Source organism: Chlorocebus sabaeus, chromosome 27, assembly GCF_047675955.1.
Source record: "Chlorocebus sabaeus isolate Y175 chromosome 27, mChlSab1.0.hap1, whole genome shotgun sequence".
In the NCBI taxonomy this organism is placed as follows: domain Eukaryota; kingdom Metazoa; phylum Chordata; class Mammalia; order Primates; family Cercopithecidae; genus Chlorocebus; species Chlorocebus sabaeus.
In genome coordinates this window covers 44,796,981-44,822,831 of record NC_132930.1, presented here as the reverse complement: position 1 = coordinate 44,822,831, position 25,851 = coordinate 44,796,981, and the positions used below count along the sequence as shown (strand labels likewise).

At 46.6% G+C, this 25,851-nt stretch overlaps 1 protein-coding gene across 3 annotated transcripts in view; it reads left to right on the top strand.

The window, feature by feature from the left end:
* Window positions 1-25,851, top strand: part of AFAP1 (actin filament associated protein 1) — a 187,692-nt gene that overhangs the window by 27,493 nt on the left and 134,348 nt on the right. The window lies entirely within an intron of this gene.

The window sequence follows — 25,851 nt, the reverse complement described above, 5'->3', positions numbered from 1 at the left end:
GATGGTGGATATGCTAATTATGCTGATCACATACATTACATATATTATAACATCACTGTGTGTACTCCATACATATGTACAGTACACAATTACGTGTCAATTAAAAAAGAAAAAGCTGAACTTAGATTGGAATGGCTATGAAGTAGCTAGCTTTTTCATATTTTTGATATAGACCCTAGGTATTTATTTTAAGTAAACTACCCTTGGCTTCAGGAGATGTGTAGTATTTGAATTTTAGCCTTGCATTTTATAATACAGAGAAGTAAAACTGTAGGCTTGCTTTAGATACAGTCACAGGGGTTTGCAGTGATGACTTTTTTATGTAATAAGGGGGAAATATACCTTAATTAATAGGCATACATGCTCATTTTTCTTCCTCTTACACATTTTTAGTTGTTGTCCAGGCATTGTGATACTTATGTAAACAGTATGCGATATCTTAGGTAGGAATCAGAATTTTAAGGTAAGAATACTTAGTGTTACATATTTTTCAGACTTTCAAACTGGACATTTTACGTGTCCATTATATAATTGTAATTAAAGTTTCACAAAGACAATACCTGTCTTAATATGGGTGATGCGCTAGCATTTTTTTTTTCTTTCTTTTTTTTTTTTTGGAGACAGGGTCTCACTGTATCCCAGGCTGGAGTGTAGTGGTGCGATCATGGCTCACTGCAGCCTCAGCCTCATAGGCTTAAGAGATCCTCCCACCTCAGCCTCCCAAGTAGCTGGGACCACAGGTGTACAACACCATGCCCAGCTAATGTTTAAAATTTTTTGCAGAGACAGGGCCTCCCTCTGTTGCTCAGGCTGGTCTGGAATTCCTGGGTTCAAGTGATTCTCTTGCTTCATCCTCCCAAAGTGCTGTGATTAGAGGCATGTGCCACTGCCTGGCCCCATATAAGTGGGATGATGACTTGAGCCTAGGAGTTCCAGACCAGCCTGGGTAACATGGCACAAGACCCTGTCTCGACAAAAACTAAAAAAATTAACGGGGCATGGTGGCACCTGCCTGTGGTCCCAGCTACTCCAGGAGGCTGAGGCAGGAGGATAACTTGAGCCCAGGAGTCGAGGCTGCAGTGAGCTCTGATCTTGTCATTGCGTTCCAACCTGGGTGACAGAGTGAGACCTTGTCTCTTAAAAAAATTACTGGCTACCTGATTATTCATAGAAAAAAAAACCTGAACTCTGATCTAAACCTCATACCTCATACAAAAATTAACTCAAAATGGATCAGGACTAAAATGTAAAATGCAAAATAAAGATGAAAAGAGGAGCTAGAGACTGGGAGAAACTATTTGCAAACCACATGTCTGATAAAGGACTCATATCTATAATTTATAAAGAACTATCAAAATTCAGCAGTGAAACCAAACCATCTACTTTGAAAAGACCTGAAGAGACATTTCAGATAACATATAAGCACATGAAAAGATGTTCAACATCATGAGCCATCAGAAAAATGCACACTAAAGCCATGTCACTATACACCTATCAGAATGGCTAAAATAAAAAGTAGTAACAAGACCAATGCTGGTGAGGATGCGGGGAAATGGGATCACTCACACTTGGCTGGTGGGAATGGAAGATGGCACAGCCATTCTGGAAAACAGTTTGACAGTTTCTTAAGAAACTAAACGTGCAATTGCCATAGGACGCAGCACTCACATTCATGGGCAGTTATCCCAGAGAAATGAAGACTTATGTTCACACAAAAGCCTATATGTATCTGTTCATAGCAGCATTATTTATAAAGGCTAGAAACTGGACACTGCCCGGAGACTGCTGAGCAGGTGAATGGTTAAACAAACTGGTGCACCCAGGCCCCAGACACCACTCTGCAGTAGTTAATGACATCCTCGTTCATCAGTCTTTCAAACTAGAAACCACCATCATGCTTACTCCCCTTTTTTCCATCCTGGGTCTGAGTGGACTTCATTTTGCATTTCTTTCCAATGCATTTTCCCTCTGTCCTTTCTGGTTGCGCCTCATGCCTCATTTGAACTGTTGTAAGAGCCCCCGAATTGTTTCTCTGCCTCATCATGGAATCCTTTCTACACTTCATGCCCTGCATTGCCATTGGAACAATCTTTCCAAAATATGAGCAAACTAGCTTAAAAGAAATATCCCAGGTAGCCTTCCAGATAAGAACAAGCTTTCTGTTAGAAGTTCTACTTCTTGTCTATAGGGAACCCCAGGACTGTAGAGAGACGGATTTGCTGTCTGCATTTTCAGATCAGGCAGAAATCCCTGGAGGGGCCTATGTGGAATAGTGGCATAAATACTGGTTCTAGAATCAGAAGTCTCATATCCTGGTTCTAACACTAGCTGGATGTTCTTGGGAAAGTTTTGGTTTCATAACCTCAGAAACTCCATTTCTTAAGAAATGGAGATGAGGACGCATACTCAACGGATCACACAAGGCTGCTGGGAGGAGCGGATGAGGGGCATGGTGAACATGCTGTGTAATCCGTGAAGCACGTCGCATGTGTGAGAAGTGGAGCTGTGTGGATAGCGGTTCTGGAATCATTGTATGAAAACGATGGAAAGGACATTCGTAGTTCTGCCTGATGATACCACTGGGCGCTTGTGCTGTACATGCCAGCCACAGGGGCGTGGCCCGGGTCAGTACAGCTCACAGTTTGGTTTTCATGCAGTTTGAAAGGCCCGAGAGGACCCTTCCCCCCTCCAGCTGTAGGAAGGAGGTGGCTGTCTCCTGCCTATATTTGGTGGGATTGTCTGTGGCTCCTTAGGGACAGGAATGCAGGGAGTGGGGGAAGAAAGGCGGCCTGACTGCTCGCTAGTCAGCCTTCCCCCAGGAGGAGTGGAGGGGTCATTTAATGGTAACTTGCCAAGTCTTTCTTCACCCATCTGCTTTTAGAAATGACCAGCATGACAAGTAAAAGACCCGTTATTGACAGATGGGCTGTGTGTCCTGTGCGTTTATGGCTTTGTGGCCTCAGAGCTGCCAGGACTCGTTAGCTTTCTGGGGAATGCTGGGTCAGCCAAGGGGCTGAAAATAGTGAGAGGAAGAAAATTCCCTCTCGCTGCTCTGGTCTGGGAGTGATTACTGAGGAGAGCGGCCTGGAGGGCCCAGCCATGGGGTCCCCTCTCAAGCACGCCCTCACCGCAGTGGGAATGCGGGTCTCAACCTCCCTAGGCCTCCGTGATTTTCGTCTGTCACGTACTCACCTCCAGCAGGGACGTCTATGGTGATGAGATGAGGGAGCATCCTAGCACATGTGGCACTTAGTAGGCTTGCTGTGAGTGGACGCTGGCGCCAGTGGAACAGGAGACTGGGCGCTGCGTGTGGACGCACTCACGTGCTGGTGGCATGGGTGGAGAGAGGAGAAAGGGACACTCTGCAGTTCTCCTGTTGGTCTGTCACCCCCGCTGTTGTGAACAGAATCCGTGAGTGTATTCTGTTGCCCCAGTCAACTTGGTAGGCTGATTGTTCAATTTTCTGCTTCCACTTTTGATTTCGTAAGAATGGGAAAAGGAATACTTCAGTTACTTTTCTGGTTGATGGCATACGTTCCTTGATATCACCTTAATGCTTTTTTAATGTCTCTATATTTTGGATGCTGGAGCTTGCCTAACATCTGTGTTTTTATGCCTTACCCTCTTGCGTAACTGTTGACCACACCAGGACCAGAGAGAAGTGACCAGACCGATTGGTAGCAGGGCTAGGACTGGAATTCCCCAGCCTTTTGGCGCCCAGCAGGCTCTGTTTTCTGCATTGCACTGCTCTTCTCTATTTCGGCCCCTGTTAGGACAGTGGATGTGAAATGTAGCTGGGCTTTTGGGGGTGTGCTAGGAGTGTGGCAGATGCCTCAGACTGGCATTTTCCCCTGATTCTGAATTCTCATGGCTCAGAGTCAGTCCCTACGCTACTGACCGGGAAGATACAGGAAGTTGTTTTGTATGGCAAACTATACCAGGGCATTTTTTTCACCCGGCAATTTATTTGGTTTGGACTGGAATAAATCTCTGATATTGGTTTCTTTGCCAATATTATTGGGGAGTGGAGCCTGACTTCCTGACTTGTCTTAGCCCGATTCGTAGTGCTTACAATCTCAGCGAGTGTGTGTTGAACTGAGCGGAAGTGTGAGAGCGTCTTGGACAGTGGTTTGCAAACCTAGCTGCATCTGGGGGGCTGTGAAAAAAGCATGCGTGCTTACTCTCGACTAGTTGAAATAGAATCTGCAGGAATGGAGCCTGGACAACTGTAGTGCTGTTAAAAACCCCCAGGTGGTTCTGATATACAGTAAAGGTTGAGATCCACTGATGCACAGTGAATTGGAGTTCTCGATCACAGACATGCCTTATGCTTTCACCAGCTTAGAATGGCCTTTGCGCTTCAGAACCATGAAAACTATGTTATGCAAACAAATGTGGAAATAGCCGAAGTGCCACATCCTGTTACTACCTGCCATGAAGTATATTTCCCAGTTATTCACTCTTTTTTGATCTCTACCCTTTCCACCTTTCCTTCATGGAACAATAATTTGACAGTTGGTTATGCAGAACCAGAGTAAGTCTAGTTTGATTGGCGGGAAACGATTTTGGGTATGAAGTACTCTTTAGGCATTTATTGAACTCTTGTTTGTACTACTGCTGTGCTGGACAGTTTATGAATATTTTTTAAGCAAGGCTTATGGAGTCAGGCTGCCTGGGTTTTGCTAACTAGCTGTGTCATTTGGGGCAAGGTTTTAGCCTATGTACACCTGACTTTCATCTATGAAATAGGATGACAAGGGGTCATTATCATCTCACAGGACTGTGCAAATGTGTGTGTAAAGTGCTTAGTTTGGTGCCTAACACATAGTAACTACTCAGTAAAGTTATTATTACACCATCATCATCATATTTAAATGTAAATATTAAGAGCTAATAAATTTGCAAAAGGTAGTATACCCTTGAACCAAAGACTACTTTTAATTTTAAGTGTTTGGGTTAATTTATCACTTAAATATTGGCTTCTTGAATACCTTGAATTTCAATTGAACGTAGCCAGAGGATTTCATAATTGGACCGTTGCAGCTAGAAGTTGGAGATTTGTTTGTTTGTTTGGTTTCACTTCCTACACTAAGCATGTGGCTGTGCGCACCTTTGCGGTGACTTGTGGTACTGGGGAATCAAAGCTTCATTAGCTTCTTTGGAGGAGATGATCTTACGCTATACGAAGCACTCAGACTTCGTTAACTATGTACCATCCAGGCAAGACCAGGTGCTTCCCACGGCAGCCTGTCCTTTTCTTAGCTCTCTCATCAGTCTAGCCTGTTCCTTCTATTCCTCTTTATACTAGAACTTCTCTTTGAACAAGGAATGTTGTTTTGTCACTGCTAGGTCCCCAGCAATTAGTAATGCCTAGCACATACTAGGTGCCTCCTAAATGTTAATAGGTGATAATCTAGCAGAACACAAGATAAATCTGCAGGTTGAGATCTAAGCTGTGTGGTATGAACACTGCATTGGCAAACTTATTAAATCAATTCTGTTAATACAAGTTTAACATGTCTTAGTAACTGACTTAGTTCAGTAGTCATTTACTGAGTGTCTTCTAGGCCAGACATTGGGGACAGAAAGGTAATAATATATGATCCCTGCCTCGTGTGCGGGAAGTCTAGTGTGATGGACAAACACGTGCCAATGGCTGCCATGAAATATGATGAGCATTAAGATAAAGGGGCACCCTGTGTGCCCTTGGAGCATAGAGCAGGGCTTGTGTTCTGGGAATATGGGCTCCATGTGAAAACACAATTTAAATTAATTTTTTTTTTTGGAGACAGAGTCTTGCTCTGTCATCCAGGCTAGAGTACAGTGCTGTGATCTCGGCTCACTGCAACGTGCTCCCCCCAGGTTCAAGCGATTCTCGTGTCTCAGCCTTCCGAGTAGCTGGGATTACAGGCATGCGCCACCACGCCCGGCTAATTTTTGCATTTTTAGTAGACATGGAGTTTCACCATGTTGGCCGGGCTGGTCTTGAACTCCTGACATCAGGTGATCCTCCTGCCTTGGCCTTCCAAAGTTCTGTGATTATAGGCATGTATGTATTCATCCTTTTAAATATCTGTGGGTAGCACTTAACTTTAAATGGGTACTAATTAAACTATTGAATGGCTTTAGTATAGATTGAATGGCTTTGCTGGGCCTTGTTTTTAATTTCCTTCATTAGAGGGAAAAAAAAATGCAGGTTAAATATCCGTTATCCAAACTGCTTGGAACCAGAAGTGTCTCAGATTTTTTTACATTTTTGGATTTTTGAATATTTGTATTGTACTTGCTGGTTGAGCATCCTGAATTCAAAAATCCAGAGTCTGAGCTGCTCCAATGAACATTTCGTTGAGCGTCACATCGGCACTCAAAAGTTGTGGATTTCGGAGTTTCTGGTTAGGGAGACTCATCCTGTATGGGTGCTGGGTTGTCGCAGGAGTTCCAGACCAGAGGTTAGGTGACGAGGCTTTGGTTTTCGCTTTGTTACTAAACAGGCTGTTTTCTTCCATAATCTCGGCTTTAGATCCCCCGGTTGTCAAAGAAGGGCCATCTGATGTTTAAGGCCTCTGTTAGTTCTGACTTGGAGACACCTGGCTTCAGTTCATCTTCCTTAGGAGTGGACAAAGAACATGGGAATTTTGAAATTGTTAGTCAACATTTACGGGGTCGTTGCAGGCTGGTTTTGGGTAAAGGTCATCTTTAGTGAGCCCAGGGAGAAACAGTGGTTTAGCTGTCAGCTGAGAGGGGTAAGTGGTCCTATTAATTTTCCTCTGTGTTAGTGAAAGCATTGTTAAGGGTCACAGCGTTAGTGGAGCTGGCTGGAAAGAGGAGGGGAACTCACTGTTACAGGTTAAATTGAATGTCTTTTCAGTCACTAAATGCTTTTTATGATGTGTTTTTCAGGATTTCAGTGTTGTATGATTTCTCTGTCTTAAGCACAGGAAATTTAACATCAGCAAAAAAGAATGCTCTTTTTTTTTTTTTTTTTTTTTTGAGATGGAGTTTCGCTCTTGTTGCCCAGCTGGAGTGCAGTGGCGTGATCTCAGCTCACTGCAACCTCGGCCTCCTGAGTTCAAGTGATTCTCCTGCCTCAGCCTCCCGAGTAGCTGGGATTACAGGTGCCCGCCAGCATGCCCAGCTAATTTTTGTATTTCTAGTAGAGACGGGGCTTCGCCATATTGGCCAGGCTGTTCTTGAACTTCTGACCACGGGTGATCCCCCCACCTCGGCTTCCCAAAGTGCTGGGATTACAGGCATGAGCCGCCATGCCTGGCCTTGAATGTTCTTTCTATGGGAATCTACAAAAGCCAGCTTTTGAGTCTAGTGGCAGAAAACCTCTTCTTCATTGTTGAGCTGTGCTGTGAGCTTGGAGGGCTTCAAGTCCGGCTGAAAAAGCTGTAGTGTTTTCTGTCAGTGGCTGTCTTGGAGAACTTCATGAGCACTGGGCTGGAGTGATACTGTCAGAGTTCATGAGCTGTTTGAGGCTCTCAAATCCTAGATACTGGGGTTGCCCGAATACATCGGCTGGTCTCACTATTTCTCTCGGGAGTCGGGGGTGGAAAATGCTGTGGTCTTAACTCTGCTCTTAATTTTACAGTGCTGTTATTAATGGTAAGAATGATTTCATACGTTTGTATTTTGCTTCATAATTCACAGAGAATTTTAAAATCCATTATCTGGTTTTATTCCCTCAGCAGTTCTGTGAAAAAGGCAGAGCAGTTGTCGTATCTTCTGTTTTCCCGTGATTCTCTTGTGGCTCACAGAAGCTAAGAACCTTCACCAAGCTCATAGGGTGAATGAGTCGCAGAGCTGGGAGTAGAGGCTCAGGCTTCTAGTGACCCTGTTTCTTCCTTGATAGCTTGCTCTGGTGGCCCTATGCTCAGATAACTGCGCATGCTCGGTTTGGTCTTTTGTAAATCCCTGCCTCATTTCGGGGGAGGTTCTTGGGAGGCCTCTATTCATTTTGGAGCATTTGGTATCTTGTCGTCTTTCCCTCCTCCCAGATATATGGGCATTTCTGCAGGCCCCAGGCTGGCCTTTGTGCATGGGGGCGTCTCCTGCCTCCATGTTGCGGGCATGCCCCCTTCTGAAGGTGCTCTTCCCCGCATGGAGCCCCCTCGTGCCTATCTCCACACTGCAGACTGTTTGGTAAATGTTACTGACTCAGCATCGTTGTGTTCTAGAAATGGGACGGGGTATGGATGCCAAGTTCTTTTCTGTGTGAAGGCTGCGATTGTATCATCTTGCCTTCCCCATGTGTGCTCCTTGAGGGTGTTGCTGTGCTGCAGTCATCTATGTTCCCTAGGGTGCCTCCTTTGGAGTCCTGGCCATAGCAGACATGCAGTCAGTGCTCATGGCCTAAATGAGAGGAAGGCCAACAGAGCCATTAAATCTGGAAAATGACAAGTGAGGGAAAGGAATTTTTATTTAAGGCATGTGAAAAAGAAATCTTTTTAGAAAAGTTGACTTGTTTCTCAACTGGAGTTGAATTTCAGCTCAGAAAAGCAGCTGTGTGCCCAGAGGGCTTTGGGATTTCAGTTTGTGACAGATGAATTTAATTTGTTGTTGTATGAATGTATTATCCTTTTGTGGTTTTATTAGACCTTTCTCCCAAATGGAATCGATTTTTCTATAAAAGTCACACTTCCTTTTTGAGAAGTGTAACACTAATTGTATGGGATGGTCTCCCAAAAGATTACCTGCCAGGAACCAAACGCACTGCCTCAGACTCACGGCCCCTGGTTTCTGCCTGTGCAGCTGCAGGGCAGAGAGGCACGCTGAGCTGAAATCAAGACGCATGTCTGCATCTTCTCTTTCTTGACTGCTGTTTCGTCTCTGAGCTGGCCTGCCTTCAACGTCTAGGAGCTTGGTGGGTGTAGACACATTACGGTATGGAGGAGGGATATGGTGTTGCCACAACCAGGAGACTCGCTGAAGTCTCTGTTCTCTTCCTGCTCACTGCTCTGACTTTGTATAAGTCACATTTGTAGGGCTGTGCACAGTGGCTCACACCTGTAATCCCAGGACTTCAGGAGGCCAACCTGGGAGGATCTCTTGAGCCCAGAGTTCGGAACCAGTCTGGGCAACGTGGTGAAACCCCATCCCTACAAAAAATAAAAATTAAAAAATTAGCCAGGTGTGGTGGCTCATGCCTGTAATCCCAGCTACTGGAGAGGCTGAGGTACGAGAATCACTGCAGTGAACCACCATCACGCCACTGCACTCCAGCCTGGTCAGAGCAAGACCCTGTCTCAAAAAAACCAAAAACAAACAAAAACCCATTTGTAATAGTGGCAGTCGTTAACTTTTGAAAGTTTGGAGAAAAGTTCCTAAACAACCTGTGACCATGGACAACTTACTTAGCCTTTCTATGCCTCAGTTTCCTCATCTATGAAAAATGAGAGAATATGGTACTGATCTTACAGGACTTCAACGAGAACTAAACGAGATCAAACTCAGAGCCTGGCACCTCGTAAGTGCACACTCAATGTTATTATTTCAACATTTTAGAGGAAAAAGAATGCTAATGGGTCATTATGGCTAAACACAGTCTATCACTGGCGTTACTCATGGTATTGGAAGGAACTTGAATTCCATATAGATAGTGTGATGGAGAAAGTATTTTGGGCATTGGCAGCATTTATTCAAAGAACAAAGGACGTGTCTGTCCTGTGTGGAGAGCCGTTTCCACTTGTTTCTTTAAATGCTATGGGAAAAGCAGTGGACCCTGTGCTCTCTGCCGGACAGCTTCAGTCTCCACATATTGATTTGGCCAGTTGTCGCTCGTTGTCATCATGGCAGCAGCAGTTGAAGGGACAGCTTGTCTTGATTTGCATTTTTGGGCGTTTGTGCTATTTATAGACAATTAAGAAAAGACATGGAAGCCTGTTTATGGCAAGCTGGCAAATTCAGCAAAACATGGAAAAATCTGTTAGCACAGTTTGCACGTGTGCAGGCACAGAGCAGCCAAATAAACACACATGTTTTCCTGTATTTTAAAAACTCTCTAAAAAAAAAAAAAAAAAAAAAGACATTAAACCATTGCCCAGATGGCTTATAGAGCTTTTTCCTTGAAGTACATGAGTATGGCTGTCAGACATCTGAAACCCGAAGCCATCTTAAAACAGCACCATCATTTTGATGCTACCCCCTACTCCCCCGCCTTTTTTCCATTTGTAAGTGACAAGGATCCAGGAAGGAAAGTATCAGCTTACAAAGGCTTTTGTTACAATTAATCTTTCATGTTCTTTCTTTTGGTATCTTATTCTCTGTTTACGTTTTATTTTTATTTTTACTTTTTTTTTTTTTGAGACAGAGTCTTCCTCTGTCTCCCAGGCTGGAGTGCAGTGGCGCGATCTCGGCTAACTCCAACCTCTGCCTCCCAGGTTCAAGTGATTCTTGTGCCTCAGCTTCCTGAGTAACTGGGATTACAGGTGTGCGCCACCACGCCCAGCTAATTTTTGTGTTTTTAGTAGAGACAGGGTTTTGCCGTGTTGGTCAGGCTGATCTTGAACTCCTGAACTCAGGTGATCTGCCTGCCTCAGCCTCCCAAAGAGCTGAGAGTACAGGTGTGAGCCACCGCGCCCGGCCGCTGTTTCCATTTTGTAACACTAGCATCACCCCAGTGTAGGGTGGCTAGGGGTATTCTTCTTTCCTGTTTCCTGGTGTATTTTCCTCTGCAGCATTGATGACTCTTTAACATACTTTTTGGTTGTCTGTCTCTACCTACAAAAATATATGTTCCCTGTTATATCACCAGTGCCTGGCACGTAGTCAGTCAATATTTGTTGAATGAATGAATGAATGGATGAATGAATGGGCTGAAAGAACCTTATTCTTCTGTCACTTCACACCAAATGCTTTTGGAAAATGCTATGTGAACAGGGATTGTAAGCAGGAGAGGTTACACGCATTGCTGTGGGATAGCCCATCATCCTCAGATACTTACTTGTCTGGAAGGAGGTGGAGTACTTGAGTAGAAATGATACAAGGTAACTTCTTCAGGAAATCAGACCCAGTGTCACAGCTTTTCAGATAGGCGTGTGATGTTTGCGTATGTGTGTATGAAGAGCTGTTGTGGCCTAGAATCACAGGCCTTTAGATCCCTTGTACAGATAGAAAAGTAAAGGCCGAGGCTCAGGAGCACTGCAGGCCACTGACGTAGAGTCCCTGTCTGCCCTTCTCAGTGCCCGGTCCCTTCTCACTGCACTCCCCTCTTTACTGCTAAAGCCACCTTCCCTGACTCTGAATGTGTAACCACGAGGGAGAAAATGTACTCCAGCCTCACAGTTTGTGGAGAAAAAGCCCAGCACCTAAAAATAATGTTCACAAAGTTGGTACCTAGAAAAAGTGGCCATTTCTATCATGTCTTTGAATTTCCCTGTTTCTCATACATTTTATAAACAAGACAGTAGAAGGAGATTCAGGAACAGCAACTTTAGAACAAGAGGGAAAAAATCAAACCTAGAGCATTCCAGTTTCTGTTTTCTTCTCAGTTTAGGGCTGAGGCACTTTAGCTTCCTGTCTAAGGGACTACTCAAATCTGATTAGAAGCCATTGTGGGCTGGTAATTATCCGTAATTTTAGGAAGACAGATGCAGCACCAACTCTGTTCTCTAATAGCAGGCTTATTAATTTTAAATTTGCATGGCAGGAGAAGCAGATGGCGAGGTGGGATAAGCGTTCAGATGTTTGGTCATTGATAGCTTTTTACTTCCACGGATCGCATGGGGATTTGGGACCCGGGAAGCCCACTGAGAACTGATGATTGTCTGTCCCCTAAGCAGCTGGGTTCTTTTTCATCCTGAGCTCAGAAAGATTGCTCCTACTGCAGCCAGGGAAGACAGGTTGTTGACTGGTTAGAAATCATGGCAGGTTATTTTCTCCACCTGCAGTTCGCAGTTGGAAAGCAGAGCTATCAAAAAGTTGTCTTCTCTATTGTATTTCAAATCTGGGTGTTTAAAAAATTATGTAAGTAAATTAAGCATTTCTTTAATGGTAGTTGTGTGTGTTCTTGATGCGAATGAGAGGTGCATTCCCTTGTAAAATCCCTGGGACTTAATAGGAAGATGTGAGCCTTAGAACAGAAGTTGGTTTTCTAGATGATCATGTAGACGTGATGCTGAGCACCAGACAAAGATGTTGATTGAAGCGATTTAAAAACATTTTGTCTGAGTTCAGATTTTACATCAATATTTAGAAAATCAGCAAAAGAACTTGGAAGAATGTTCTCAGGCATCCAGTTCAGCCCCCCACCCACATTGTCATAAAATCCGAGTGTGCGTACAGGGAGGTGCATTCCTTTCTGTTCTCATCACAGGTCCTTCCCTGGCTCTGCGCCTGCCCTCTTCCCTACCTTCCCTACCTTTTCCCTCCTGTGTGGTTCTCTCACAGAGTGAATGGCCTCAGCCACAGCTTCTCTGCAGCTGCATCAGACTGTGGCGACAGGAGTGGTGGCTGCTGCAGGGCCTGCTGTCCCCACGGAGCCCAGTCTTGCTTGCCGCTGCAGCCTGGGGATCATTTTGCACCGAAAGTATGTAATTCTACAGAACGAGAGCCCACATGCTGGGGATGGAGGCGTCTTTATCACGGTGCTCTGCATATTTTAATCTTGGGTGCAAAGGATGGAAAAGTATGGGATACATGTGGTTTGATGTCAGAAGGACGTTGTGAACTTGACGTGGACTGAGGATGTTCAGGTACAACGGGCACCCCTGGCTTCATTAAATGAGACTTCCCCATCTCCCTGCCAGGCACGCACAGGCATATGGCCACATCTTATGTGTTATCCTTACCTAGAGTGCGCCTTGGCGTCATGCTTAAAGTTACATGATGATATTCTTCCTCATAGAGTAGGTCCCAGACTGCATTCAACACAGAAATGTACTCTTGGTATTATACACAGAAAGTGCTTTCATATACCAAGTGGGAGAGCAGTCCTAAAACCTGGGCTGGAATCACAGAAGGAAGGCTTTGAGAAGCAACAGGTTCCCTAGTCCAAAGCTGGTTTTTGATGAGCCTAGAAACAGGACCAAGAGAAGTGAATTTGCCTAAGACCCTGACAGTGTCTCACCGTAGCATTTGAACCTAGCAGTTTCTTGACCTATTTCTTTAAATGATTAGCCATGCTTCCTCTGATTCCTATATAAACGTATTCCTCATTCATTCTTTTGTTTCAGTGAATTATCACAGTGCTACCACGTAACAGTATTTGAGTCAAAATGTGACAGTGTTTATCCCTTTCCAAGGTTTTTAGTTGCACAGTTTTTCTTTCTTTCTTTCTTTTTTTTTTTTGAGACAGAGTCTCTGTCACCCAGGCTGGAGTGCAGTGGCCGGATCTCAGCTCACTGCAAGCTCCGCCTCCCGGGTTCACGCCATTCTCCTTCCTCAGCTTCCCGAATAGCTGGGACTACAGGTGCCTGCCACCTTGCCCGGCTAGTTTTTTGTATTTTTTTTTAGTAGAGACGGGGTTTCACCGTGTTAGCCAGGATGGTCTCGATCTCCTGACCTCGTGATTCACCCGTCTTGGCCTCCCAAAGTGCTGGGATTACAGGCTTGAGCCACCGCGCCCAGCCTAGTTGCACAGTTTTTCAAAAAGTTGTGCTTACAGTTTCTTGTTGGTTGCAAGGTGTCCTTTCAGAAGCCAATTGTGTGGTGTATTTACGTTGATTGTTGGAGGTAGTTTGATTAGAACCTACTTTGAGTGGCTGGCGTGGGCCTGGGGGACAGTGACAGCTGCCTGCTTCGTGGGCAGAGATGAAGTAATTGCTTCCTAGGAAGTACCATCCTCCTGGCCACACTCTCCAGCCCATTTCGTTTGTGTTGGTTTCCTCACATCTGCATGTTTCTGGCTTCATGTGAGTCTCATTTATTTTAGCATATGACTTCAGGCTGTGGGGAAGAATGGCCATTTTAGCACAGAGATGCACAAATGAACAACTGGCTAAATGTGAGCGAAGACATTCTTGGGGGGGGGGGTTTCATTTCTTTAATTCTGTAACAGGCAGTCTGGGAAGCATTCTGGACATGTAGCCTGCACTGTCACAGTTCCTCCTTGCAGGATCGCAGATGTTTGGAGATTGTAGTGATAACTGTTATCATTGAGAATGTCATTCTTGCAGGCTCTAATAAGTCAGGGTTTATTCAGTGTTAATTTGTTAAAGACAACTGTATTTCTAGCCAAATCCATGTGAACTGTTTCTCCTGGCAGAGTTGCTGGGGGTATTCGCCGTGGCTTAGTCTCAGGGGAGCACACGCCTTTGAATACTGCTGAAGCTGTGAGTACCCAAAGCGCACCGGAGTACTTTTGCCATATGTGGTGTTAGTCACTGATACACGTCTCAGTCAGACCTGATGGATCCTTGACCCCTTCCTTTTTTACTTTTTTAGTTTTTATTTTTTAAGAGCACAACCCCTCAGGTGGCCACCGTGAATCTCTGGTGTTTTCAGTTGGCTGCAGCCTATTTGCCATCTCTGGTTCAAACATGTTCGAAGCCTGATGATGCTTCCCTCTGTTGTTCTGCTGTGTGACGTCCGCGCCTGCAGGGTTCAAGACGATCAGAGCTGGGAGCCACCTTCACAACTACCAGGGTTTCTGGAACCTCCTTTATCTAGCCCTGGGGATGGAAGAGATGTCATCAGAAACGGAGGCTTATTAGGTTTACATGCCATTGATAACGAACGAGGAGGTTTTCTTTTATATAAGGGGAGCTTCTTATAACGTGCTTTAGTAGGGTAAAGAAGCTTTTGAGGTTTGCTTTCTCTGGAAAGACAATTTGTGATCCTGCCCTTGCTTTCAACAAAAATATAATTTGCATACCAGTGCATGTTGTGTTACTGAGCACTGGCTGACAAACGGCTCTTAACCCGTCCTTCACTCCGCCACTGTTTCTTGAATGGCATATGTGTGCCAGCTGTAGTAGGAACTTGCTAGGCTCTAGGACTAACCCTTATGAAACGGGGGTCCTGGGGGAAGCAAATGCACATAACTATAAAAGTTCGTGAGGATATCAGTGGGGGTGCCTATAGCTGCAAAACTTAGTTCATTCATTATCCCATCTAGGAGGTTTTGTGTCTTAGCAGCGTGTTCCATAGCAACGCATCCCTCTGTCAAAATATTCATCATATTATTTTGAAATTCTCTGCTTAGGTATGTTTTTTTCCCACTAAGTTTAGAACTGGTTAAGGACAGGCTATGGGGTATGTATTATATATATACACACACACATATATTTTTATATATATATTTGTATATATACAATACCTTTGTAAATATACAATATATATTTACATATATACACACATATATATTTCTCTCTATACACACACCACACACACATATACACACACACACACATATATACATGAAATACACACACACACTGTTCTGCTGCCAAGCACAGAAAGACAAAACTAGGCAAGGGTTCTTTTTGTGTTCATGAAAAAATAGATGTGCTTAATTGAGAGCGTCCTTCAGTTCCCAGGGGAAAGACAGGATGGATTCACAAAGGGAGATGGAGAGAGTGTTTTTTGTTTTTTCTTTTTCTTTGTTTAACTCTTGAATTCCAAATAATTCAGACTTATGGAAAAGTTGCAAAAATAGTACAGAGAATTCCCGTATGCTCTTCCCTCAGATTCCCCAAACATGTCACCCCATTTGTACTTTCTCTTTCTCTCTCTGTGGATTAATTTTTTTTTTTCTGAAATGTTTGAGAGTGGAAGGTAGAATACAGGGCAGGGTGAAAGGCGGAAGGAGAGAGGTGGGTTGGGAGGTTTTTTTTTTTTGTTTTTTTCCTTCTGAGATGGAGTTTCACTCTTGTCACCCAGGCTGGAGTGCAATGGCATGATCTCGACTCACTGCAACCTCTGCCTTCTGAGTTCAAGTGATTCTCCTGCTTCAGCCTCCCAAATAGCTGGGATTACAGGTGCCCACCACCATGCTCGGTAATTTTTTGTATTTTTAGTAGAGGGGTTTCACCGTGTTGGCCAGGCTGGTCTCGAACTCCTGACCTCTGATGATCCACCCGCCTTGGCCTACAAAAGTACTGGGATTACAGGCGTGAGCCACTGTGCCTGGCGATTGGGAGGCTTTTGCAGTAACCCAGAGCGCTATGATGAGGGCTGGACCTGGTTGGAAATGATGAGGAAGGTGAGAAGTGGTTAGGTCTGGCACGTATTTTGAAAGGAGAGTTTAAATGGGTTGGATGAAAAGAGAGAGAAAAAGAAGTTTTAAGGATGATGTCAAGGATTTTGGCCTGAGTAACTGGAAGACTAGAGATGCTGTTATTGGGATGGGGAAGACTATGGGAGGAGTGGGTTATAGCAGGGGGAATCAAAAGTGTGTTTTGGGCATGCTAAATTTGAGGTCCAAAAAGAGATGTCAAGAAGTGTTGGCCGGGTGCGGTGGCTCACGCCTGTAATTCCAGCACTTTGGGAGGCCGAGGCAGGCAGATCACCTGAGGTCAAGAGTTCGAGACCAGCCTGGCCAACATGGTGAAACCCCATCTCCACTAAAAATACAAACATTGTACGTGGCAGCACACGCCTGTGGTCCCAGCTCCTCTGGAGGCTGAGATAGGCGAATCGCTTGAACCTAGGAGGCTGAGGTGCAGTGAGCCGAGATCACGCCACTACACTCCAGCCTGGGTGACAGAGTGAGACTCCATCTCAAAAAAACCCACAAAAACAAACAAACAAAACAAGTGTTGGGAAGAAAAAGCAGAATGCAAGAGACTCCAAAGAAGATGAGCAGTTTCCAAGATAGGACTCCGGATTCTATCATCAAGGAAAGCAGCATCTGAATGCACACAGGGCTAGCAAGAGGCTGCAGCTGTAGTTGTGTGTTCAGCTCCATTTATGTGGAATTGAGCCTGCAGTTCTTAACATGTTTTCCTACCGTTTGTTGGTAAACAGCAGATCCTCAGTTTGCATAACTGAATTTACTCTGATGTCCTGTTTTTCAAAATTCATCATCAGTAGCTTCCTTGGAGGTATATGTTCATTATTTTTCGTCACCTCTTTGACCCTCTGTAACATGAGATTGAGCTCAGCCTCCCCAAAGAAGGCAGTTGGAAATGGTTTAGAGTTGAGGGTAGAGGGCCAAACTGAAGATAAACATCATGGGATTAGAGGAAATCACCTTGGGAGTGGATAGAATTAGGAGAGGAAAAGTCTCTAGACCAGACTCCTTCAGAGGTTGGGAAGAGAAGGGGAGCCAGCAGAGACCAGCGGCATAGGTGACAAAACCACAGGAACTGTTTCCAGAAGAATGGGCGGTAGATACGCCGTGTCACACCGTGTCACATGCTTCCAGGCGTCATGTGCTGCCGGGCGCCTGGGGGCCTGGGCGGGGAGTGAGGACTGAGCCCTGGGTGTGGGGCGGGGAGTGAGGACTGAGCCCTGGGTGTGGGGCGGGGAGTGAGGACTGAGCCCTGGGTGTGGGGGGAGTGAGGACTGAGCCCTGGGTGTGGGGGGAGTGAGGACTGAGCCCTGGGTGTGGGGGGAGTGAGGACTGAGCCCTGGGTGTGGGGCGGGGAGTGAGGACTGAGCCCTGGGTGTGGGGGGAGTGAGGACTGAGCCCTGGGTGTGGGGCGGGGAGTGAGGACTGAGCCTTGGGAGTTGGAATGAGGACTGAGCCCTGGGTGTGGAGGGAGTGAGGACTGAGCCCTGGGTGTGGGGGGAGTGAGGACTGAGCCCTGGGTGTGGGGCGGGGAGTGAGGACTGAGCCCTGGGTGTTGGGGGGAGTGAGGACTGAGCCCTGGGTGTGGGGTGGGGAGTGAGGACTGAGCCCTGGGTGTGGGGCGGGGAGTGAGGACTGAGCCCTGGGTGTGGGGGGAGTGAGGACTGAGCCCTGGGAGTTGGGGGGAGTGAGGACTGAGCCCTGGGTGTTGGAGGGAGTGAGGACTGAGCCCTGGGTGTGGAGGGAGTGAGGACTGAGCCCTGGGTGTGGGGCGGGGAGTGAGGACTGAGCCCTGGGTGTTGGGGGGAGTGAGGACTGAGCCCTGGGTGTGGGGTGGGGAGTGAGGACTGAGCCCTGGGTGTGGGGCGGGGAGTGAGGACTGAGCCCTGGGTGTTGGGGGGAGTGAGGACTGAGCCCTGGGTGTTGGAGGGAGTGAGGACTGAGCCCTGGGTGTGGAGGGAGTGAGGACTGAGCCCTGGGTGTGGGGCGGGGAGTGAGGACTGAGCCCTGGGTGTTGGGGGGAGTGAGGACTGAGCCCTGGGTGTGGGGTGGGGAGTGAGGACTGAGCCCTGGGTGTGGGGCGGGGAGTGAGGACTGAGCCCTGGGTGTGGGGGGAGTGAGGACTGAGCCCTGGGTGTGGGGCGGGGAGTGAGGACTGAGCCTTGGGAGTTGGAATGAAGACTGAGCCCTGGGTGTGGAGGGAGTGAGGACTGAGCCCTGGGTGTGGGGGGAGTGAGGACTGAGCCCTGGGTGTTGGGGGAGTGAGGACTGAGCCCTGGGTGTGGGGCAGGGAGTGAGGACTGAGCCTTGGGAGTTGGAATGAGGACTGAGCTCTGGGTGTGGAGGGAGTGAGGACTGAGCCCTGGGTGTGGGGCGAGGAGTGAGGACTGAGCCTTGGGAGTTGGAATGAGGACTGAGCTCTGGGTGTGGAGGGAGTGAGGACTGAGCCCTGGGTGTTGGGGGGAGTGAGGACTGAGCCCTGGGTGTTGGGGGGAGTGAGGACTGAGCTTTGGGTGTGGGGGGAGTGAGGACTGAGCCCTGGGTGTGGGGGTAGTGAGGACTGAGCCCTGGGTGTGGGGCGGGGAGTGAGGACTGAGCCTTGGGAGTTGGAATGAGGACTGAGCTCTGGGTGTGGGGCGGGGAGTGAGGACTGAGCCCTGGGTGTTGGGGGGAGTGAGGACTGAGCCCTGGGTGTTGGGGGGAGTGAGGACTGAGCTTTGGGTGTGGGGGGAGTGAGGACTGAGCCCTGGGTATGGGGGTAGTGAGGACTGAGCCCTGGGTGTGGGGCGGGGAGTGAGGACTGAGCCTTGGGAGTTGGAATGAGGACTGAGCTCTGGGTGTGGAGGGAGTGAGGACTGAGCCCTGGGTGTGGGTGGAATGAGGACTGAGCCTTGATAGCTGGACTTGGCAACAGGGATGTCATCAAGTGACTTGAGAAGAGCTGTTTTACAGACCATGGGGAGGAGGAAGGAGTGGGCAGAGGTGGGAGGAAGGAAGTCAAGAGTGATCAGACCCCTCGTTGCAGGTGCTTGCTTTATTTTAGAAGGTTCATCGTGGTGGCGTTCAGTATTTAGTTTATCTTGTAACTTCTAAGTCCTCATTCTGGGGAGCACATTGACATTCCTTAGCTGGGCCAAAGGTGTATGTAAAAAGCCTCTTTTAATGGTGGGTTACACTGTGTTTTAGGCATGACAAAGAAAATTTTATCCATAGAAATTGGACCCTTTGGATTAGTTCTATAAAAAAATACTCCCTGGGCCAGGCATGGTGGCTCACGCCTGTAATCCCAGCACTTTGGGAGGCCGAGGCGGGCAGATCACCTGAAGTCGGGAGTTTGAGACCAGCCTGACCAATGTGGAGAAACCCTGTCTCTACTAAAAATACAAAAATTAGCCGGGTGTGGTGGCGCACGCCTGTAATACTCGGGAGGCTGAGGCAGGAGAATCACTTGAACCTGGGAGGCACAGAGGTTGCGGTGAGCCAAGATAGCGCCAGTGCACTCCAGCCTGGGCAACAAGAGTGAAACTCCCATCTTAAAAAAAAAAAACAAGAAACAACTTTCTGGAGAACACACGCTTTCATGTAGAAGTGGTAAAGTGAGAATGTGGTGTTTTTGCTTTTTTGAAGCAAAGATCATTGAGCTGCTAATTCCTAAAACTGCTGACATTTTTGGGTGGCGGCTGTCATTCACTGAGAAGACCTCGGTCTGTCATTCATTAGATTTGTGTCCTTGAGTCCTGAGAGTTAGTTTTCTCACCTATAAAATCATAGTATCTACACTGGGGACATTATTATTTTAAAAAAACTCGAGTGACTTGTTTGGAAAGTTGATTGGTATTGCTTGGAACAGGTAAGGGAGACTAGATTCGGTTTCTTTGGGGTGGGGAATAGCTGCAGGTTTTGTGTGTCTTGCTTGGGAGTAGGCAGAGTTACAGATTGTGTTTGGTTAATCCTCAGAACCACTCTTTAAGGAGGAGATTATCCTTTAAAACCTTGTTTTAAAAAAATTTTAACAGATAATAATTATACTGATAATGACTGTAGTAGTCAAAATTTACTGGCGACTTCTTATGAGCTAAGGACTGTGCTACATTTAAATTCTTCACATAATGACATTAAAAGAACCGACCGACAAGCCTCTGATCATCTTCATTTTGAGAGAGAGGTGAGGTAGCACAGCACTGTACTCAAGGCCATGCCTGGCGAGTGGTGGAGCAGAGTTCCAACCCCAACCCTTCACCACCGAAGTCTGTGTTCATTCATGGTGTCCATACAGTTCTATCATCACATCCTCCTGGAGTCTGGATCTCATCCATTCCCCGTGGCAGCCCCAGCCCTGCGAAGCTGGTGTGTGAGACCAACCATGCTCTTAATTTGCTTCCATTAGCACACTGACATATGTTACCCAGAGCTTGGTGCCACCTGCCCCTCCGCCTGTACCCACATGCATAGTGGTGGAGCCATCTGCCCGGGGAGCCAGGGGCAGAGAGGCAGCTGGCCTTTCAGCATCCCCCTCCCTGGAGATCAGCCCACGGCCCTTCCTTCCCCTCGTGGTTGGAGCTTCAATCCTAGGCCTCCTGTCGGGAGCCCTCGAGGCTTTTCCTCTTTGGCAGCAGAGCCTAGGGCCCCGCCTTTCCAGAGATGATGGCAGCCAGGTAACGCCAGAGCCTCTCTTCAGACCTCTTCATTGGTGGGTGGTGATGCGAAGGGTGGACGAAGAGAAGGGTGGTGACGCGGGTGTATAGAAGGAGCCGACACAGTTGTGGTGGTTGGAGGGGCAGACACAGATGGACCAGGCCGCCTCTGTCTCCCTGATTCTGCATTCTGAAAGGAGCGTGGTCACCCTTCACAAAGCGGGCTGGCCTCTCATGGCTAACGGAGTCCCTGGGTTGCCACCGTCACCAGGCTTGCCTTGACATGGACGTCTCTTCTGCCTCAGAATTCACGCTCCTCTGTTTGAATGCTTCTTCTGTGTTAGCATTCTATCCTTTGTCTTCAGGTTTTCCTTTTTCAAGTTTTGTCCCCTAAACTCGAAAGCCCCAGAACAGAGGTAAGCAAACTTTTTCTCTAACAGAGCAGAGAGTGCATACTGTAGGCTTTAGGCTCTTGCTGTGACACTCATCCCTGCTGTTGGAGCGTGAACACAGCCGTAGGTGATACGTAAATGAATGGACGTGGCTGTGTTCCAATAAAACATTGACAGAAATAGGCTTTGGGCCAGGCGTGGGCTGCAGTCTCCCCTGCTGTGGATGGTTGAGGATATGGGTGAACCTGTGCACCTTTTTAACCCCCACTGTTCCCAAGTCATTTCAGATCTGCTTGAACTTGACAGTGTGAACGTCAGCCAGAGGCCAAGCGCAGCGTTTGGGGGCGTTGTTCTGACTGCGCTGTCTCCCTTCTTGAGGGCTTTGCTGGTGATTTGAACTCAGCCTCTGTTGAAGCCTCCAGTGCTCGCTGAGGCTGTGGGTGGGAGGCGAGGGAGGCAGCAGCATTTGCGTTATTTCCTGAAGGAGCATTCTTGCTGGTCCCCTTCTGCACTGGAAACACCCTGCCACTGGTGCACTAAAGTCAGTGTGGCTTAGGACCTGGCTTCTCAAAGTGCGACCCATGGCCAGCAGTGTTGACACCACCCGGGAGCATGTTAGAACACAGATGATCAGGCTCGTCCCAGATCGAGTGAGTCACAGTCTGCCTCTCACAAGACCCCCGGTGGTGAGCTGTGTCCCCGGGAAAGGTTGAGAAGCACTGGTTTAGGTTTAGGGTGTTCCAAGCTGGAGGACAGAAAGTACTCTTTAAAAATCCTTTAATCCTTAGCTTTTTTGCGTTAAAAGTATAATGTAACTTTAGAGCGTGAAGGCAGTTTCATGTCTTTTTAGACATCTTACAAGAGTCATGATTCAACATGATTTTCCTGATGGAACGGGGATATTGCCGGTCACCGATTTGGAATAGCGTAAAAAGCCGTAGAGCAGTGAGAAGAGACCAGGCGAAACGGGGTGGCTTCTGCCACCCCTCGCCGTGGGACTGGGACAATCCCTGGATCTCCTTGGGTCTTCTTCATTTGCTCATGTAGAATATTAGATATCCTGAGAGGTAAGAGTTGAAGTTCTTATGGTTGAAATGCTCCAGTGTATCTTTTTCAGGCTGTGTGTTTTGATGTTCTCTTGATGGTCTTTTTCTTCATCTGCCCTCTGCCATCTCAAGGAGGGTATTTTCATCCACCTTTTTCCTATAGGGTCCCCCACCCTACTGCCCCCCACCACATCCCGCTTTTGACTCCTGGGCTGCAATTTCCTCCCAGCTGGCTGGGGTCAGGCTGCAGTCTCAGATGAGCTATGGAATAGTTTGGGGTGTTACCGATGATGGTGATTTGTTCGGTGGGAAAGGCTGAGTCTTGGGGGTTCGTGTTCTCAGCACCCTGGAAGCTGCTGTCTCCACTCCACCCACCAGATCCTGTATTATACTTCCGATGCCTTAATCAGGTTCAGTTTTTTATGTAAATCATGGCTGAGAGATGCCTATAATCAAGTTCAAGTGCGAAAAGATGGAGGTGAATGGGGAATATCTGTTCTCTCCGTTGCTGGACATGTGGCATCTCACAGCTGGCAGCATGCACGTCCAATGATTCCCACCTCCCCGTTTCTCTGGGCCCCCTCCCCCAGTGTCTCCTTGGGGAATGCAGAGGTCTGTGAACTGCCCTCAGTCTGGAACCTCCCGCGGCTCCTCTGCAGAGCCTGCTGTCCCTGTAGACCCCATCTGTCACTCTGGGCATCTGCAGAGCCTTAGGTGTTCTGACGGGGCAGCTGGCGGCTGGCCGGGTCGTCTTTCATTCCATGTCGAGAGGCCTGCGTAGTTCTTAAGTGATGCTTTTCTACTTAGAGATGGTGCTGGAGCCTCTTTTGTCCCCTGCTTCTTAAATTTGCCCATCCGTGCAGTGATTCAGGAGAAGTTTGCTCCTGACCTTCCTAGCCTGTGGTCTCTTCACCTCTAAACTTCGTTTACTTCACCCGTAAAGTAGCGTTGTCTGCTTTCTTTCTTTCTTTTTTTTTTTTTGAGTCGGAGTTTTGTTCTTGCTGCCCAGGCTAGAGTGCAATGGCACCGTCTCGGCTCACTGGAACCTCTGCCTCCCGGGTTCAAGCGATTCTTCTGCCTCAGCCTCCCGAGTAGCTGGGATTACAGGTGCCCGCCACCACACGTGGGTAATTTATTTTGTATTTTTAGTACAAATGGGGTTTCACCATGTTGGCCAGACTGGTCTTGTGAACTCCTAACTGCAGGTGATCCTCCCATCTTGGCATCCCAAAGTGCTGGGATTATAGGTGTAAGCCACCATGCCCGGCCCTTTTTTTTTTTTTTAAATAAGACCACCTTCCTTTTCTTTCCCCTTTGTTTGTTTTTATTCCTTCCCTTGGATTAGAAGACTTATTCATGAACATCAAGATGTAACACAGCTTTATGGTAATGAAGATAACACAATTCATTACAGCCTGTGATTAGGAATCCTGCTGTCCTCCTTATGAAAAACAGAATTAGCTCTTAATATGCTCAGCCCGTCTGATGCTGTTACTACCTAAGTTTAATACTGTTGTGTAGCAAAATCTCTTAAAATTTTATTTACCTAGGTCTAGTATTATCAGTTAGAATATACAGCGTTTCCTGTTGAATTTTACTTGACCTTGACCAGTTAGGTTTTCTCTCTGATCCTTGGTTCTCTACCTTTGATGTGCTTCCTCAGCCCACAGAATCCCAGTCCGTGAAGACGGAGAACATTCCCCACCCCGAATTCACTCACAGCCGCTGCTGTCAGTCCTCCCCTGGGACACAGATCCGGGCAACAGCTCCTCTGCTTCCTGGTCCTGCAGATTCCTTCGCTGGTTCTAGAATTTCACCAAAACGGGGTCACATAGCATGCCTTTTGGGTTGTGTTAGCTTCTTTTGCACGGCTTCTTTTGAGATTAATCTGGTTATGTGTGTGGGTGGTTTGTTTGTTTGTTTTTGGTAGTTTATGTTTCTTGCTGAAAAATATTCCATTGTGTGAACATACTGCAATCTGTTTATCCACATGCTTATTAATGGCTGCTTAGGCTGTGCTCAGTTTTGGGCTGTTATGAAGAAAGCTGCCACTATTTTTGTGTGGACACATGCAGTGATGTCTCGTGGGTAAATAGCCAGGAGTGGCATTGCTGGATCCCATGGTACGTGTACATTTAACTTGATAAAAAACTGCCAAACTGTGCCCTCCCACTAGGAAAGCAGGAGGATTCTAGTTGCTCTTCAGTTTTGCTAAGGCTTGAGATGATGAGTCATTTGAATTTTAATCATTCTGGTGGATGTATCAGGGCATCTTATTGTGATTTTAATTTGCATTCACCTAATGACTCATGATATTAGCATATTTTTATGTGCTTTTTGGCCATTCTTTCTTTTTTGTGTGAAATGTCTGCAACTACTTTGCCCATTTTTTATTAGATTGTTTGTCTTCATATGTTTTTGGTATTCAGTGTATTGTTACAAGTGCTATGTCATGAAATGTGTATTGCAGATATTTTTTTCTGATTTTCTTAAAGATTTCTTTAAAAAACTCAATTTATTTTCTTCTTATATATTAGTACTTCTGCTGTAAGAAATCTCAGCCTACTTCCAGAGTCATAAATATTTTTGCCTATGTTTTCTTTTTTTTTTTTTTTGAGACGGAGTCTCGCTCTGTCGCCCAGGCTGGAGTGCAGTGGCACGATCTCGGCTCACTGCAAGCTCCGCCTCCCGGGTTCACACCATTCTTCTGCCTCAGCCTCCCGAGAAGCTGGGACTACAGGTGCCCGCCACCAAGCCTGGCTAATTTTTTGTATTTTTAGTAGAGATGGGGTTTCATCGTGTTAGCCAGGATGGTCTCAATCTCCTGACCTCGTGATCCACCTGCCTTGGCCTCCCAAAGTGCTGGGATTACAGGCGTGAGCCACCACGCCCGGCCCTGAATATAGTATCTTTCTTTTTATTTATGGTCCTCCCACCAGACATAGACTGGTGTTTTCTTAACAACATCTCATAGTTGTCAGTTTATAGATCTTTTACATACTTTGTTAAATTTATCCTAATATATTTCACATATTTTAATACTACTGGAAGTGGTACTAGGTTGTTTTTTTCCTTTTCTTTCATTTTTCAGTTGTTCTTTTTTTAAAAAAGAAACACTTCATTAAGGTACAATTGATGTACAATAAACTTGACATATTTAAAGAATACAGTTTGAGTTGTAATTGTGAAATAATATGAAAAACTTTAGTTTTTATACATATGCCTTATTTTTATTATTATTTTTTTTTGAGGTGGAGTTTCACTCTGTTGCCCAGGCTGGAGTACAGTGGCGTGATCTCGGCTCACTGCAACCTCCGCCTCCTGGGTTCAAGCAATTCTCCTGCCTCAGCCTCCTCTCCCAAGTAGCTGGGACCACAGGCACGTGCCACCGTGCCTGGCTAATTTTTTGTAATTTTAGTAGAGATGGGGGTTTCACCATGTTAGCCAGGGTGGTCTCGATCTCCTGACCTCGTGATCCGCCCCTTTCGGCCTCCCAAAGTGCTGGGATTTTACAGACAGATGCCTTTTATTATATTTACTAGAAGACATTCCCCCATATTCCTCATTTTCATATCTGTTAATATGGTGAATTATACTTAATGATT